The sequence below is a fragment of the Kogia breviceps genome, chromosome 13 (assembly GCF_026419965.1).
Source record: "Kogia breviceps isolate mKogBre1 chromosome 13, mKogBre1 haplotype 1, whole genome shotgun sequence".
Lineage (NCBI taxonomy): Eukaryota > Metazoa > Chordata > Mammalia > Artiodactyla > Physeteridae > Kogia > Kogia breviceps.
In genome coordinates, this window is record NC_081322.1 from 26,375,206 (window position 1) to 26,392,830 (window position 17,625).

The following is a 17,625-nucleotide window of genomic DNA, read 5'->3' on the forward strand; positions in this document are numbered from 1 at the left end:
TCTCCCAAATAAATTGGTGGGATCTATATCACCTAAAAACTTTATATAGTAATGATTTTCAAAATGAAATACTCTTTAAGATGTTACCAAAGACTTGGGAAAAAAATTGCTTAGGCTTATGAAGCCACATACATATCTCTCATTTTCAGAATGGACGTTTCCCCTTAATATTTATTTACATGGAAACACACAAGCATAATATATATATATATACATATATATGTATATATATGTATATATATATGCACAAATGAGCATATATATACACATAAATGAAAAGATGTTCAACATTTTAAAAGATGCAGATTAAGTCTATTATGTAACAGATCTATCAGAATGACAACAGAAAAATACGGATCATAACAGGTGTTGACAAAGATTTGGAGGAACTAAAACTCTCATACTTTGCTGTTAAAATGGTATAATCACTTCAGAATAGATTGGTAGTTTCTTAAAATTTAAGCATTCACCTTCCATCTGATCTAGCCATTTCACTGCTATGTATTTATCCAACAGAAATAAAAACATATGTTCATACAAAGACTTGTACATAATGTTGATAGTAGTTTTATTTATAACAGACTGAAGGTGGAATCAACTAACATGCTCAGCAACACCTGAAAGAATTAACAGAATAGTGTATCCATGCAATACTTCTCAGCAATAAAAAGGAATAAGTTATTGCTGCATGCTACAATGGATAAACCTCAAAATAGTTATGCCGAGTGAAATAATCCAGGCAAAAACAGAGAAAATACTGTAAATATTTAAATGGAAAATGCTGTGCTTCCATTTATGTAAAATTCTAGAAAATGTCAGTTACTGTATAGTGACAGAATGGAAATTAGGATATTACAAAGGGGCATAGAAAAACTTCTGGGGGTGATGGATATGTACATTATTTTGATTGCGGTCATAGTTTCACAGGTACATACCAACATCAAAACTTATAAAATTGTACACTTCATGTAGATTATTGTGTGCCAATTATATTTCACTACAACTGTTAATAAAAAGGCAAAATCACTGAATGACATATAAAAGAGCAAAACTATATATATATATATATATTGGAAAAATATACAGAATATTTTAATTACTCCATACATGAACTGATTTTGTAGCAAGTCATGGTAAATATATAATAATTATTCATAGATATCAAATATAAATAGTAATATCAATTATAAAAATTAATAATAATGGAAAATTCATGCATCTCCTGATGGAAGTACATATCTATAAATCAAACCTGAATCTAATTAATCCTCTAGGACTAACTAAACTACTGAGTTATGGAAAGTACAGATGACAGAAAAATATGGTAACAATACCAAGGGGTTGTAAGTAGTTACATTCAGTCTATGAGAATCTCTACCTTGAAAATAATTATTCTGATGTAACAAAATAATGCAAAATAGAAAAAGTGATGAATGTAAACCTTTAGTTTAAGAGATATGTTAATGAGTCCTAATAAATGAACCTAAATTTTATCCTGAATTAAACAAAATGTAAAATATATTTATGACAGTTGGAGAAATGTGACCACTGGCTCTCTATTGATGATATTAAGGAATTATTAATTTTTTCAGGTGTGATAATGGTGTTATAGTTATGTTAAAAGAAAAAAAAGGAAGAAACCCTATTACTTAGAGATAGAAACCAAATATATTTCTAGGACAATGAATAATGTTGTGATATTTTGAATTTGTTTGAAATAATATTGAAAGGGCTTGTACAGGATAGTACATAAGAAACAAATTTACGCATAGGTTGATAAGTTTTATGAAACATAGTAATACCTTTCACCATTAATACAATACAACATATTACTTTTTTCATGTTTGAAATTTTTCTATAATAAAATTTTTCTTTAAAAAATAAAGATTCTGAATGAAATAGATGATGTAACCAAGTTTAGAAAACAATTATGAAAAAAATGTGTATATCTGACAGAGGATGTTCCTAGAGGTTTTCTTTTATAAAAAGTAATTTTCAAAACTTCAAGAAATTATAAGCAAAGCTCAGTATAAAATTGGCAAAGAAAATGAAGAGGAGTAAATACTAATATATAATAAAAGTGTAAAATTATTATTTTACTTAAAACTAAGAAATCTGAAACAGAATTGAGATATCACTTCTCACATTTCTGGAATCTAGAAGTCTAAGATTATGGTACCAGCTTGGTCAGGGTCTGTTGAGAGTCCTCTTTGGGCTGCATGTGGCTGATTGTTTTATCCTAATGTGATGAAAGAGGGAAATGGGAAGTAAGCTCTCCCATGATTCTCAGAAGGGCACTAACTGTATTTATGGGGGCTCCAGACTCATGACCTCATCTAATCCTTACTACCTCTTAATACCATCATATTGGGAGGTAGATTTTCAACAAATGAGTTTTAGGGAGGGAGACAAACATTCAGTCCATAAAATCACTTTTCATCCAACAAATTGGGCAAGACGTGATAAAATTGATAATATTATGCACAACCAAAATTGCTATATGTTGAGAGAGAATGCTGATTTTTAACTTTATGAATCTTACAAATTGCTCTCTAAAGTTACTGTTCCAATTTTCGTTTCCACCAGCACTGTAAAAGATTCTCTCTCTCTTCCCAAATGGTCATCAAAGTTGCTATTGTCATATGTATGTATATATATATATGTGTGTGTGTGTGTGTGTGTGTGTGTGTGTGTATATTTACATTTAAAAGTTTCACAAATAAAAGCATTGCCTTAATTTAATTTACATTTCCTTTATAACCCATGGGGCTGAGCAACTTTTTATATGGTGTTTCCTTTTGCACAAGCCCAAACTTTTAAATACTATTTCATTTGTTACATAAAAAACAAACAAACTGGCTTCCCTGGTGGCGCAGTGGTTGAGAGTCCGCCTGCCGATGCAGGGGACGCGGGTTCGTGCCCCGGCCCAGGAAGATCCCACATGCCGCGGAGCGGCTGGGCCCGTGGGCCATGGCCTCTGAACCTGTGCGTCCGGAGCCTGTGCTCTGCAATGGGAGAGGCCACAACAGTGAGAGGCCCGCGTACCGAAAAAAAAAAAAAAAAAAAAAAACCTAACTAATTTGTTAACCACAAAAGCATGAATCTTGTAGTGATTGATCCATATGGATATTTTCCAGACAATAAAATTATTAACAATGAAACAGGTATTAACAATGAAACGTATGAACATTAGCACCAAAGCATCTATCAGTCATCAGGTAAGCATGTATAGATGCAACAATTTCTAATCCTTGAATTTACATGTGAACTTGCCATAGCACTTAAAAAATATTTTGAAATTACATTCAACATATATTAACTGGTTTTTCATATGATATTATAATGTTTTCACACAAAAAATAAAATGCTGTTCTTTTGATTTATGATGAATATTTAAACTCATATTCTTACATTAAGAAATACAGCTTGAGCTGGTACTACACAGCAGGTGGACACCTATGAAAAATTACAGTTAACTTGAGACCTCTCCATTGTAGAATTTCTGGTACCAAGTGTTTACATGACATCATCACTTTAAGACTCAGGAAAACAAGAATTTGTACTCTGAGTTCTTGAAAATACAAGTATAATTTTAAAAGGCTGAAATATAAAGAATACCAGTGAAAATCTTTTGTTCTTATGCAGTAGACTTTTCTATTAGAAGTACACTATTTGCATAATTTAACATTGTTGGTCATTTAACATTACATACATTCACTTTACACTCTCTTGTGTGACTAATGAGAAGGGCAAGGAAATGAGCAGAATGAATGTAAGGTAAGCTATACTCCCTTCCAATTTTCTTTTCTGCAGTTGTATAGGCCACTCATATTCAGTATGATTCATATATGTATTAAAAATTCCCCAGAGTGCAGCATTTTCTTGTTTATCTCTAGGAGCTCTGATGATCCTTTTGATTAATACCAAATTCAATTTACAGAAAGCTTTAGAAATGTAAAGGTATGGTTTTGATTTCTCCAGATATTATTTGTGGAAAATCTTGCATAATCTCTGCTAACATATCAAGTCTCACTTTTGATAGGTAATTCATGACCAAGGTCAAAGAGAGAGCAGTGCTCCCTGAGGGACCACCCACCTCTGGCTGACTAGAGTAATACTTTGTGAAAAAATGGTTTGAGTTATGAATGCAACAGTAGAGGCATGACACTGTCATTTAGTTGGTTCTAAAAAAAAATTTGGTGCCCAGTAAATACAACTGATTTTTATATATCTTGGAAGATGACACTTTATTATAAAGTATGTCACGGTCATCCTCTGGCTGTTAAGACATCTAAAGTCATGTTGGTTTTACAACCGTCCCCCACGATTACAATTCTGAAGGGTGGTTACTGACAAGTGTGCAGTGTTTTGTCAAGCTATTCAGTTTATACAGATGGAATGCTGTTTCGCTCACCAAATCCATTACAAGTGCAAATATGTGACTAAATGGACCAGCGTTTGTTTTAGACGTGAGCGCAGCCAGTAACCAGAAAGCTTTAAAGAGCATCTCCTCTAACTTTATTGAACACAGCTCAACGTTCCACATTTCTTTCCAGTAATCATCTATTAACCCTTTTGTAGCTCACATTATTTTTAGTGTAGCACAGCAATAAACTAGTTCCCATAGGAACTCTCCTAGGGACACAAACCCATTTGGTTATATCTATTGAAGGCTAGAATGGGTCTAGCATTTTAGTTTAGGGATATCCTCATTTTTTCCCTTTGATTTTAAAGGCTAATTTAGAGAGGACCAAAGATCAAGTTTATAAGTGAGGATAAGGAGACATGTTCTTAAAAATCCTAGTGAATAGAAATTGTTTTACTCCTTTCAAGGGAAATTTGTTTTGCTGGACATCACTCATGAAGGAAGAATGGTAGCCACATCAGCTATTTGAAATCCCAACTAAATGAAGAAGCAGAAAGTAATACAAAAGGGAAAACAAATGATTTGTCCCTTAATATAGAAAAGGCACAGCAATCACCATGCTGGTGGGTTCTTGTGTCATTAATCTTTTCCTACAAAAAACTGTTGGTGCAAACTGTCACCATCAGGGCTCCAGTGGACACGCATGTTCCCAGGTCCACATTAAGGATGAAGAACTATTTTGCAATATTTTAGAATCTGTCTAGTTTCATGGATAGACTGTCTTTTCTCTACTAGATAAAAACCAAAACAAATCCATGATAATGGATCATAGATTTGAATAGAAAAATATTTCTTGATTTTTTAAAGTGATGTAGACCAATTTATGTCTTTCTGAGGTACAGCTAAGGTCTCTCTGTCTTAAAAGGAAACTTACATTAAAGCTTGGCAAGGTCTCAAGTAATGATATTCAAGAAAACTAGAAAATGATCTTGCAGATGTTTTATCTCCATACCATGTAAAAGGAATACACTCTATCTCCTAAATACGTGGTCTGGTTAATTTTTCTTCACATAATGATAATGCCAAAGATTTTCCAAAATACTGAAAGCATGTTCCAACTGAAACCACATTAAAAGATCTTTTTTTTAGTAAAATATTCTTAATTGAATGTTAATAAATATGAAAGTGTCATGAAGACTTTTGTACAAGGTTCTGTAATTTGTCTCTTTTTTTTTCTAGTTATGTTTCTTTCTCCATTTCAACATTCTATATAATCCAAAAACAATAAGGGTGATGGAGACCATACTGAGTCAGAGTGACGAATCACAAGTCTCAGAAACCCCTGCCAAAGAATATGCCATTTCTCACAGCACAAGCAGTGAGTGCAGTCTTAGCCAAAATAGCCAGTCTTGCTCCAAAGCACAGTTGCATAAATCCACCACATTTATTTGTCCAGGAGGTTAACTGTGGAAAAATATTGTGACAGTAAAGTGGTGAGAAAGCCCAAGAGTTGTGGAAAGAAACTGCATTGAAAAATGAAGATAAAACATTTATTATAATATTGAATATGATATCGATACAAAATCCATCAGGGCTATTAAGCTCAGAAGGTATAAGACACAAATCCCAGATTTGTTCATGCAGCAAGTATGGAGACTTTCAGTTCTGTGTCTTGAAGACAACTTAGAATTTGCTCACTGAGAGATAAAACTGAACATAGGCCAAACAAGTATACAAAACTTAGTTGAATTAGACAAAATTCTCCAAAAGATGTCTATTTTTCTGTGTATTTCTAAATCTAAACCAACCATCAAACCCAGGAAAAATATTTTCTGTTTCCCTCTGACATAGGTTGGCTAGGATGAAAGTTGCCTTGGCTTGAATGCTTGTACAATTTGATTTAAGAGCAAAACAATGAAAAATATAGATTTCCAAAGGTTTTAATCTCTAAGAAAAGTAAGGAAATAAAGTAAGCTTAATCTTTAAGAAAAGTAAGATAAGAAAATAAAGATCTAAGCACAAAAGGTAAAAAGCAAGGAATTGTGGAGCAAAGAAAAATGATGTCTATAGCTTATCTTCGAGTTGAGCTTAAATAGCTTGCAAGGTGCTTTCACATTGCCTCACAGAATTACTGTCAGATGTAACACATGGAAAGGGCGAGGAAAACATGGCCTTTTATGCAGTTCAGTTGGGTTCCGACCATTAGAGTTGTGAGTTCAAAGGGAAAAAATGAAAGTATCAGGTACATAGGAGAGATATGTTAGTTACAAGAGGGGAGAGTCATTAGGAGAAAAATATTTTAACAGATTCAGGGGTAGAAAGGACATCACAGTAATAAGAAAGGGCAAACAAACCACAGTCACTTAACTGAGTTTGGTTATAAAAAAAGTCAGGTAGAGGATAAATGCAACACATGGTGTGGTCACACATATCCACCAGCACAGAATATAAACAAGACCATTCTTCTGGACCTGAACTCGTAAGTCTAAAATGGAAGGAGTGGGCTTCCCTGGAGGCGCAGTGGTTGAGAGTCCGCCTGCCAATGCAGGGGACGCGGGTTTGTGCCCCGGTCTGGGAAGATCCCACATGCTGCTGAGCGGCTGGGCCCGCGAGCCATGGCCGCTGAGCCTGCACATCCGGAGCCTGTGCTCTGCAATGGGAGAAGCCACAACAGTGAGAGGCCTGCGTACCCACCCCCCCAAAAAATAAAAAATAAAATAAAATAAAATGGAAGGAGAGAAAATGTTATCTTCCCCAAATCCACATGAGTTACAGATTGTTAATAAATGTGAGTAGGACTACTGAAGCCCACGTGCCTAGAGCCTGTGCTCTGCAACGAGAAGCCACCGCAATGAGAAGCCCCTGCTCGCCACAACTAGAGAAAAGCCCACGTGAAGCAACAAAAACCCAACGTGGCAAAAATAAAAATAAATACAATTAATAAAGTTAAAAATAAATAAATAAATGTGAGCAGATACCCTACAGCACCTGGCACCACAAAAATTAGTTTTATGTTAAGAAAACCATACAAACAGCATTCCCATCTCTGTATCTATCAATCACATATGGCATATCTAGTTTTGATAAAGCTGGTGCAAAATAGATGACCCAGGAGACATGTGGTCTCCCACGCTTGGCAAATCTTCCTTTGTTCAGCCCTTTTCTGGTGAGATTTGCACCATAAACTGCTCTTTCTGTGACCCTTTATCTTAAACAGTTTTTTTCAGCAGAACTCAGAATTGCACTACACAAGAAAATGGACTTTGCCAAGTTGTAAGAACATTCAAAATATATAGAATTTTCTTCCTGAACCTAATATTCTTCAGAATGCAGCAATCACAGGAGCCCTGACGTCCAGGTTTTCTACCATGCTCTGAAGCAGGCTGCCTTTGTTGACCTCAATTATCCCTTAATAAGTGCCCACATTTTACTAATTTTACTATTACCATATGCCTTTTCCTGGTAACAAATGCATAACATAGCATCTTCAGTCTTTTGTCTTTACATGTATCTTTGGCAAGTGCTGCTTTCAGCTTTCACCTTTCAGCTTTTGAACAGTTTTGAACAGTAATGCATTTATCTGTAGATTGGCAAATGGGGATAAGAAAGATGCTATGGGTGGCATTAAACCAAATCCTCTAACTGAAGTTCAAATTTTTAGGAATAGCTAACATAAATATTTCAGTTTCCCCAAACATCCTGCCAAAGCAAATGCAAAAAAAAAAAAAAAAAAAAAAAAAAAAAAAAAAAAAAAAAAAAAAAAAAACATTAAGAGTGGTGGGGTTTTTTTGTTTTTAATTTTTAAATTTATTTTTATTTTTTGGCTGTGTTGGGTCTTCGTTTTTGTGCAAGGGCTTTCTCTAGTTGCAGCGAGCGGGGGCCACTCACCGTTGCGGCCTCTCTTGCTGAGGAGCACAGGCTCCAGTCACGCAGGCTCAGTAGTTGTGACTCACGGGCCCAGTTGCTCCGCAGCATGTGGGATCTTCCCAGACCAGGGCTCGAACCCATGTTCCCTGCATTGGCAGGTGGATTCTCAACCACTGCGCCACCAGGGAAGCCCAAGAGTGGTGGTTTTATATCTATACAGATTCACACATATAATTAATAGTGTCTGAGTTGATCGGATCAGAAATATTATGTCTATAGTTATATACAAACCAGTGGGCAGTGTATCTTGAACTCCGCTAAAGTCACATTAAACTGCAGTAATTACCTTCGGGGGCATTTCACTTCCAACACTCAATATCCAATTGTTTTCTAATTTACCCACTTACCTGAGCAGCTGCCTCCTAATTCGAAGCACCTGTGGATATCTCTACCTGGATTTCCTGCCAGAATTTTAATTTTGATGCAAAAAGAAAAAGCAGCCATTATCTTTTTAAGTTAAACCTGCTCATCCTCTTGGAATCTCTGTCTTGATTGCAGGCAGAGCCACTCTCCTTTTCACGTGACTGGACATGAGTTTACTCTGTGCCTCTTCTTTTTGAGGCAAAGATTCTTGCTGAATCTTCTGGGCATTATCTTGGTGGCTTCTCTGAAGTCTTCTCTCTCATTTCAATCCGTCTTAAATAGATAGAACACTTCTTCACTGGGCAGAGATCTAAAACCTCTTTCTACTCTAAGTCAACATTCACTAAATACAATGGTCATTAAATCTTCACATATCCTCAGAACCCCTACTATGTGGTGGCACTGAACTAAATATTGAAGTAACGAAACAAAGATGTCGCCTATATTTATGGAGCTGAACATCTTGTGAGAGAGACAGGAAGACAATGAATCTCTCAATCAGCTAATTAATCAATAAGTGAATGAATACCTAAAATGACAACAAATGGTGGTAGGTGCCTTGAAAATGGTTTTACCCCCTTTCTTAGGAGGTAAAGGTTGGGCTGAACAATAAAACCTAAACAAAAATAGAGAAAGCCAAACACAGAGCATGGGGTAGAGTATTACAAAAAAAGGAAGAAAATATACAAAGCTCTTAAATTAGAGGAAGTGAAAAGGGGGGTATGGTTGGAGTATAGAGAAAGAGGAAGGCTGCAAGTAGAAAGGAGAGGTTGGGAAGGGCTGATCATGTAAGGTCTTATTGTCTCGAGAATTTTATTACAAGGATAAGAGCAAGTGCGCTGAAGTGCTACGGGAAAGAAGCACAGTCTCATTTCTGTTTCAACTTATTCTGTCTGATGTAGAGGATGTGAACAAGTCTAGAAGTCAAAACACCAGGCAGATCCATAAAGCGATTCAATGTTTCAAACCACACAGTGCCCTCCAATGCGCTTGCCTGAAACACAGCATTCGCATCTGTGCTTCTGAAATTAAACCCATTATTCATAAGACAGTCTGTAAAAGTCAACGGACCACTAAACAGGAATCAACATTTACATTTTTGTTTGTATTTCAATTATTGCATCTATTGCCTTCTACCTAAATATTGCAGTTTATATTTAAAATCCCATACAAGGTTTTCTTACCCTCTTTCCCTCCATCCCTCCTCCCTCCTCCCTGGCTCTCCCTGGTCTCCTTTTCTTTCTTTTTTCCACCCCTTCGCTTCACCCATTCCCCCCAACCCCGCCAATTATTTATTGAGTATTGCTATGCTGTGGGCACTGTTCAGGTGCACCATCCTTCTGTAATATTATTAGTAATCTCTATATCACTTAGCACAGCGGTTTGTACATTGTAGGTAAAAGTAACTTTTTTTTTTTTTTTTTAAATTTTATTTTTTATTTTTACGCTACGCGGGCCTCTCACCGCTGTGGCCTCTCCCATTGCGGAGCACAGCCTCCGGACGCGCAGGCTCAGCGGCCACGGCTCACAGGCCTAGCCGCTCCGCGGCATGTGGGATCTTCCCGGACCGGGGCACGAACCCGTGTCCCCTGCATCGGCAGGCGGATTCTCAACCACTGCGCCACCAGAGAAGCCCAAAAGTAACTTTTAAAAAATATTCTAGTTAAAATTATTAAAGTGACATGGTTATACCTGCTATTTATAAAGTTAAACTGTATTTTCCATTAGAAAATATTAAAAGCAATCCAAGTAATGCTATAAATTAACATTTTAAAGTCAATATTTCAACATAATTCTTTTTAAAAATTACACTTAATTTTGTCCCTGAGAAGTGATCCTTGCCTATGGTTGGAAAAGTAGGCAAGAGAGGAGTATTTTTTTAAAGAAATTTTTATTCTATCATAAATAACTGTATTGCTTTTATTCTATAGTTTCTTCTGGTTTTACACATATAAATACATAAAAATAAATAACCGTTTTGTCAAAATTGGGAAGGCATTAATGATACAGCTTTTTATTCCTGTTAATTAACATTTTATCTTGAGAATTTTTCTGGAAATAATTATAATAGCTATGCAATTTTCATCAGATAAATGAATCATCATTTACTGAATTTCCTTCTTTCACTGAGTTTTTAGTTTATGTCCAGATTTCTTATTAGAAATAATTCCATGAGGAAACATCTTGATACATAAATTTTCTCACTGTATCTCCGATTTTTCCCTAAAATTTAGTTTTGATAGAGGTAGGACACATGTTTTCAAATTGCTTGCCAGAAAGGTTGATTCAGATTATTTTTTTCATCGGTTTTGTCCCTGCATTTTCAGCAACATTAAAGATTATTATTTCATCATCATCATCATCATGTTATTAAATGGTAGAGTTGGGATTCAAGCAGAAGCTGTATGGCTCCTGGTAATGGAAGATATGAAAATCAAAACAATAATAATCTAATTTTTTCACTTAAAATTTTGGTAAAGGTTGAAACAGAAAACTTATACTTCAAAAAAGGTTTTTTATACCAAAATGGGCCAATTCTCATGCAGATGAAAAAGCCTCAATATATGGATTTCAATTAAACTTATAAATAGTAAAACACTATAAATTTAAAACAGTGAAAGAAATTATGTTTTGATTCAATTTTCATTCTATGGCATCTATTATGTACAAAAACTGTGCTGGTGAAAGGATAGGGTGAAAACCTTATTTTCATTAGCCTGCATTAATTTTTCCACTTTCTTGCCTCAAGGGGAGAAAAACATTATTAGCATGGTTCTCCATCTACCACAACAATATTTTTAATTGTCAAGTAAATGAAATCTCATCTCTTGATATACCTTCAAAAACTCAGCAGCACCTTTCCCTTTCTTTGGAAATACAGGAAACCTAGCTTTTTCTTTAAATTAAAACAAAAGAGAATTTAGATTTAGACAGTTAATTTCATACATAATAATTTTTTCAACACATGAGTGCTCTTTTCTCTTTGCTTTGTAATATATCCACTCTTAATAAGGGAGAGGTGTATTAGTCTAAACTAATTGCAACATGAGTGATAAAGACAATTAAAAGGAAAGCAGTTACCATTTTTTGTACTCTAAAGTGGAACTGAAGGGTAATGTTTTCTGTTCTTTAATTAAATTAATTTTGACAGAGGACAAACTATAAGTTTTCTAGAAAAAAAACAAAACAAACTTCCCAGCATTTCTTCAGGTTTTGGTAGGAAAATTCATTTTCTTGGGTATGTGTTTGATGAGTCACTTACTTACAGTCACTTACTAAAAATGTGTTCATACAAATAACCACTTCTGCTCTGCCCTACTTTCCCACTGCATAAGCCTTGCCACTCCATTGGAGAAACAATGAAACTAACAAAGAAACAAGCAAAATCCTGGGCAAATCTGTGTTTCAGGCACAAGGGAAGGAAAGAGGCACATGCCTATAAGCCAGGAAAGTCAAAAATAATTCAGACAAACTTAACATAAGACAAGATACCAAATTGAGCTAATATGTCTTCTTGGTAACACCACTGCACCCACAATATCTTCTGACACTTATCTTTAATTATCTGCATCCTTTTTATATACTGCTACATTTTTAAAGCTTGAGGATTCATTTGGTGTAACAAATTTCTCTTTTGAAATTAAAAATATGTCTGGGAGGGGTATAGTTTTTTTTTTTTCAGCCATTCACACATGTATTTGAATTTATCTAATTAGACTGCTTTTCTTCTCATACTTAGCCTAGACAGATGCACTGAACAAAAGGGGGGAAAGATTTAACATAGAGAAGGGTAGCAGACACATTTAGATATTATGTACATTGAATAAATGGGGGATAGTAGGACACAAATTGAGTTTCACATGATATGGCCTGGGGCAACTATACGAAACAGGGTTCTGAGATGAGGCATAAAAAGAAGTTGTTAAATTAAACGAGGCAACCAGACTCAGGTGGCTCTAATGCCATGACCCCTACATAAGCAAACAAAAATCCAAGCCTGTAAATGCCTCAAGGTTATGAAATCAAAACCTAAGGACAATCGATCACAAATAGCCAACTAGGTTTTAAGCTATAGCTAATCAATAGGACTTTTTCCCTTTCTTCTGCTTTTTCTTTATAAAAGTTTTCCCCCAGCTCCCATCAACAGAGTGCACTGCCCGATTCAAATCGAGTTGTGCTCAAATAAATTCTTAAAATATTAATATGCATCAATTTACCTTGTAACAACAAAGTGATGGAGGAGCACAGAAAGAGAAACAGTAGTACACCAAAACAAACTTCCACTTGTACTTTCAAGTTCCGTCCTATGCCTGGGAATAAGGAGAGTTTCTTTCCTTATCACCTGGCCACCGCAGCATTTACCTCTCCTGTTAGGAACCAGAACTTAAGCTATTGTTATAATTCATTCAAGTTGTAGATTAGATCATTTTGGGGTTGGCTTGGGATCCAATCAACTGATTATGTTCTTATTGTAAGTGAAAAATGTGCCTAATGTTCCAGACCATTTAATGTTGTTGTTTTCTTTTATGAGGTAATGATACAATGAAATTATCTGTAATCTGTTATTTTGTGCTTTTTTAACTACTGAAGTAATATATTTAACTATATTTTGTGAAACATATATAATTACTTTTATTTGTTTTTTTTAATTTATTCATTAAGAACTTGTAAGGGCAAAAATACAAATTAAAAACAACAGGCTTAATCCTCCCTGTTGAAAATAAGGAAACATAATACATAATTCCCTCCCTTCTTTTTCTTAGAGCATTTACTTTAGAAAACACTTACTTTCTCCTCTTTGAACCATTTGGTATCCTTTTGAAGACTAGATATGCCTTTGTCAGCTTTAGGACCCAAAAATGTCTTTCTTAAGGGCCTGGGAGCCATCTCTTTAGTATGGAAACATCAAAGGAGGTAGCACACTTATCTACCAGTTTCTGGAGGGTAGGCAAAACTACCTCCTGTGGTAAACTTCTGAGAAGTTTGTTCTTCCTCTGGATAAAGCCAATTAACTAACAGATCTTCACTCCAGTTACCAGGTAAAATTAGGGTGAACTATATGGGGTCAGTGGTGTTATCAGTTCTCTTACCTGAGGACTAGTTATGGTTATCTGAAAACACATATGCAATGGGTTGTACCTTCTTGTCTATATAAGGGAGTGTCTTTATAATCTTTCTGTTGGACAATCTCTTATTAGATTACCTGTGATACACATCACGTTCTGGTTTAATGCTCATTCAGTAATAAACGTGTGTTGTTGTTTACTCTCTTTGTGAAGAGGAATTCTGGGTTGAGAGAAGATGTTGTTTTTGATTATAGTTCCCCAACAAACTCAAATTTGTGATATTATACGATGCCAATATTTTAATTTATTTACAATTGCTTCATTCTATGCAGTATTTGAAGTTGTCTGTAAGTATAAAACATTTTTAATATTATAATTAATAATTAATAAATTAATAAGTAAAATATGCATTTATAATATGAGAGGTATTTTTGTAATGCATAAGTGCATTCATAAGGCCTCAAAATTTAAATAAGTTGCACTTCCTTATGGGCAAAGAAGAAAGAAAACATGATCACTTTTAAGATTTATAGTGTCCATGAAACAATAATAAACCAATTGCTCAGCAAAGGGAAGATTTTCCTGGCACAGGGTTCTGAGACACTTTTCTCTTGAATATTCATAAAAGGCATACAGAGTGGTCTTGTGGAAAATAACCTCAACATCCTGCCTCTAATACCCAAAATAAAGTTTTCCATGCGGTTGTTTATAGCATCCATTGATGCAATTGAAGAGAGAGATATAAAAATCAAATGTCATAAAAGCTGAAACAATGAGTTTTGAATTTGTACTCCCTGATGGTCTAACTTGAACTGTGATTAAAATTCTGAATTTTGAGATCACTGGATTACTTTTCGTGCATTCATCCTTGAATGTTGTTTCTCCCAGTCAGGCAAAAGTAATTCAAGGTTATATTCTCTTGCAAGAACCTGGATTGTGGGCATCCTGTGCTGATACTCAAAGGCAGATTCTCATATTTTAAAAGTAAATAAATAAATTAGAGGTTAAGGTCTTATGGAAATGATGAAGACCAAACCAGCACTCCTTACATTCAAATGGATGGTTGAGAAAATAGTGATCAAAAAGCCATATATTCTGCAATAATAGCAAAAAGATTACCTACAAACTTTTGTGATATAAAAATAAAATTTAAAAAAAGAAATAAAATAAAAGCCAAGAAAACCTGGTTAAAATATAACAAACATCCTTAAAATGCATAGATGAGCTTTCCGGAAGAAAGGTCCCAGAGGCCCCAAATTAGAGGAAATGGCGAATCAGAGAGCAATCACTGTGCTGTGGCAGCTCTGGGAAAGGCTTACCTTTCCCAGAATCATGGGGACTTTGGTTCAGATGCCCTGTGGGAACAGCAGATGAGGCCATGGGGATAAGGTGGGGAGTCTATACCAATGTCATCATATAAACCTGGATAGTTGAAGGGCTTTCCCAGCAGTGATGGGATGGACTAGTAAAAGTTCTCTGGTTTACAATGTTTCTCTTCTTCAAGCTGCTCTCATATCTACTAGATAATTCCCCATCCAGAAAGGAACAGGAAAGTTGAAAAAAAACATGTATCAAAAGACTTCGAAGGCAACTACCCTACTGGTAGGTAGAAAATTATTTACAAATCACTTCTTCCAACAATCAACCAAAATTGCATCATTTCTTTCATTAGTATCATCATTCTTCATGCCACTAAGCTCAAAATGCTAAGAATAATTTTCTTAACCTGCATATGTGCAAATACATATTATAAAAACTATCTTTTCTATATATTTTTAATTTTTTCAGACCTAAAGGCACAATACATAGGTTTTCATATATCTATGTATGTATGTATATATTTATACATATATATATATATATATATACACTATACATATAGTAAAGATGATGTCCTATACCTTTAATTCTTTAAGGATTTTTGAAGGTTTTTAAACCATTGCTTGTTTAAGTAATGAAACTAACTAAAAACACTTCTGACTGGAAAGTAAAACGTTAAAAAGGAAACATACGGAAGGGAAAGAGATGTATTGATACATTTATTTAATTCATAGAGCACAGAATTCTCATTAATACATAATGTCAGAAGACCTTACCAGAGAACTTACATTTCCTTGCTATAAAGGAAGTATAATAAAACCAATTTTTAACTTGTAATTGGCAAATGTCCTTCTGAACATTTTTCTATTTCTGAATGTCTCTAAATTCGTTTCTTTACATATTTCTTTGCTTCTTAATACGGGGTCTAAGGAGAGGTAGCTTCACTGGAGTTTTCTATGGCTCTAGCTCAAATCCTATGTGCCAGAACTTATACCTAAATTTAGTGCCCAAAGATTCTAATAGCATTAGAGACGTTCCACCATGGGGGAAAATGTGAAATTGACAGCCATGGTGAAGCATTGAGTTTTTTAAAGAAATTTTGGAACAAATACAAAGGAGTCTATGAAATTAGTGAGTTCAAATATATTATTACCATTAAAATTTAGGAAACTATTAATTTGCTCTATTTTAATTACTTAAGAAAACCATCCATACCTTCTATTTTTTTAACTTCATGAGAGTTGGTAATCAGATTTGCAGACTTTTTCATAATAAGTGCTTTTTATTATCTTTGAGAATTCCTGCATGGGGGTGAAAAACAGGAAAAAGGACAAGTAATATGTCGAACACAAAACTAGCACTGGGCCAACTATCAGAGGTGAAGAACATCTCATTGACTATTTGGGGGGAAAAAGTCAAACTCTTGCACCTTAAAAACAAAAAAAGTAATAAAACCATGTTTATGTGATTCTGTATTTATTCTCAGGGTCATTCAAGAACTTTATAAAGTATAATGTCATTAAAATTTTACAAATTTGACTAAAAAGCAATCTATAAAATTTATTCTCAGATTATGAACAAAAATTTTAAAATAAGACTTGAAAATATTCTTTGGGTTAACATCCTTAATTTCTGATAAGCCTGACACCACACACTTCAATAAAATCTTAACTACAACAAAAGCACTCAATGAGCAAAGCCACAAATACACTGATAATAGGTGAAGATATGCAAATAGCTAATAAGCATAAAAAGTATTCAACTTCCACCAGTAGTCATCAGGAAAATGCTGTTTTATTTTGATTTTTATTGTTTTTCATTCTTCAAATTGAAGCAAACAAACAGGATAAAACTATAATAAATAATTCTTGCAGGAGTTCAGTGAGATAAGCTCTCCCATATTATTAGTAGGAGTAAGAACTTTTTGCAAACTATTTTGGCAAAGCAGGCATAATCTGTTTAATGTTAGACCTCACCATGTGAATTTGTAAATGTATCTGTTTCTAAAGTATTTTCCTTGGAAAGGGGAAAGAAAGAGAAATAGATAAATATAACTATAAATAGAAGTAGATATTCTCTTTGTAGCACAATCCTAATGTGTATATGTATAAATATATATATATATATATATATACACATACATATATCTCATGTTATGAACGACACTTAATGCTCTGAGCCAATGAGACTTAGCAAGGCAGACACCAATATATACTTTTGTCCAATGAGTATTAGAACATCACTAACAATACTGTCCACAAAAGCTCTGCATTAATCTATCCTGAGTTGCACGTGATTTGAAACTTGCAGTGTATCCTTTACTATGACCTTTCATTCCAACATTTACTTCCTTTTCTCCCATATTGATTGATAAAACTGTAAAAATAGGTAATACAAAGGAACAAAAAAGTGTATAAATATACAAATCTTCATGTTAATTAAGCTAAAGACTAAGTAGGACATCTTTCAGGAAATAGAGGACGAAACAGAAGGTACAGATTAGCAAGCAGTTAGGGTTGGTGAGGATTCTTTAGCACTTTGAAGCACATCACATTTGAAGCACAGAAGGGGAGGACTGACCAA